The following is a 2,306-nucleotide window of genomic DNA, read 5'->3' on the forward strand; positions in this document are numbered from 1 at the left end:
ATCTGGTGCAGCCAGAAGTCGTCTCAAACCAATTCAAGATTTCCAACTATTAATTGTTCTAATTCTATTAAGATTCGATACACTTGGGTAGTTAACAGTTATGTTTTTTTTTTTCACATTGGTTAGGAATGTAATTAAAATATTTGGTGGTTTTAACTCCAATGGATGCTAGGAATATTTAGCTATTTTACTATAGTTCTTCGGTGGTTTCCTTTCGTAGGAAAACACTTCCTTGCAAAAAGTGAAATTTTGGTGGGTTAGGGCAGGGAAACACGTGCTTTTAACGAGGCAAATACTTACACTTTTATGAGGGTTTGGGAAAAAGTGCCATTCTTTAACTCTTTAATATACCAGCTTCTTCTAGTACTACAAGTGACCTCTGCTTTTCAGACTTGGCTGCTTGTGCTATCTTCACCTTTGCACTCTCCATTCATCTTTATTTTTTTCGTCTCCCATAATCTCCTTTCTTCATCCCCCAGGGCCGGCTCAAGGTACCGATAATTTAGGCAGTCGCCCAGGGCGCTATGTGTTGGGGCGCGTCAAGGAGGCGTGACAAATACAAGGAAATTTACACCTTCAGCTTGTCCAGGGTGCCAGCAACTCTAGGGCCGGCCCTGTTCATTCCCCAGGTACGTACTAACGGCTACGATGAATTCCTCCTCTCCTAGAACTCTCTGTAAGTCCCTAACTATACATTTTCTTACCTGGAACTGTTGACTTGTAAACTGTTCAGGCGAAAAGAAAACCACGTCGATCTCACTGGTTTCGAAGGTCACAGACACGGTCCCGTTCCTCTGCATTGGAATCAGCAACAGCAAGTCCGCTCCCCCTCCCCCGATTCTTTTTGTATCTTCATTTTATTGAAAATAAGTTGAAACACTCGTTAGAAATATAATCTAAAATAGTGCATTGTATAAGTGGCACGGTTACGTTTATGTTTTAAAAAACCCCATAAAATTGAAAAATTGGTTACATTCACTAGGAAATCAAAAAGAAAATAATTTTTTTATAGTGGGGAATCGATAAATTAAACTTTATTGCCTTCACGGTGTTTACCGTTTTACAAAATCAAACTAGAAAACTGGACAAAATAGAGGACACAATTGGAAAAATGAAAAAGAAAAAAAAACAAAACAATTCATCACTTTGGGTTGAAAAGTTGGGGGCGCTGGGAAACCTCTCTAATGGCTATTGAGACACGCCAGCACACTTGCAGCTTGCCGTGGGTGATGGCGAGGCCTATGCGCTGAAACAGCCAAGTGCCCTCTCGAGCCTCACCAGTCACCTTTGTAAGGCTTAGTTGCCAGTGAAGACAGGAATCTCGCAGTTAGTGGTCCAAACTCACCAAACGTCTCGAACGCCACAGGATGGAAAATGTAGTTGGCCGACAGATCGCGGTGTTTCAGGATTTTTTTCCGCTCGGCCACAGAAGCTGACGATCTCGCCCTGAACGCCGCATCCAGGATGTGAGAAGAAGCAAAAGAGTTGCTAACTGTGATATCCCAGACGAGGCATCTGCCTTGCGACCTGGGGCACAGGGTGAAGCTGTCAGGTCTCTTCCGATCACATCTGGACAATCCAGATGGTTCTATGATGGAGGGGATGTTTGCCCGGGCTAAGCTCCTCTTGAATATCATGTTCAACTCCGCATGATACACGAAGCGACCAGCATTCAGGAGGCAAGGCTATGGAGGCCCGTGGAGTCGAGGAGCCTGTCACAACGACAGATCAAACCCGTGCATACGTCAGCTCCCACTCTGAGGGCAATGGAGACTCGAAGTTCGTCCAACCTGAGTAGGCCACCAACATTAGCCACAGAGATGGCATCAATCCAGTCACCTGCGTATTTGGTGCTAGCAGACAGTAAGCGGCACCTTGAAAACTGGTCCCGTTGAATGAAGAGGGAGTTGAAGGTGGCCTTCGAAATTACGTTGTCTCAAGCTCTCTTACTCCGACAGTCCTCCACCTTCTCAGGAGCAGACAAGCCCAATTCCCTACAGTTTTGGAGAGCTTCATCTAACTCCCTGTTCATTAATTCCAATTTTCGCACCAATTAGTTTAATCGTAGATTAAACTGGTCAAACTAAAGGGTTTGACCTGAGCCAAAAAAAAAAAAAAAAAAAGAAAAAATAGTGTAATAGGTCTAAGTTGAAACCCTCATTTCACCTTTAGTTTGACCATTAAACTTCCCTCTAATATTTTTATAAACAAAGTCTTCCGATTTTTATTTTATTTGTTTGTTATTTGAACATCAACAAAACATCTCAGAATCTGCATTATTTGGATTTAAAAAAAGAAAGTTTTTA

The sequence above is a fragment of the Octopus sinensis genome, linkage group LG16 (genome assembly GCF_006345805.1).
Source record: "Octopus sinensis linkage group LG16, ASM634580v1, whole genome shotgun sequence".
Taxonomy (NCBI): domain Eukaryota; kingdom Metazoa; phylum Mollusca; class Cephalopoda; order Octopoda; family Octopodidae; genus Octopus; species Octopus sinensis.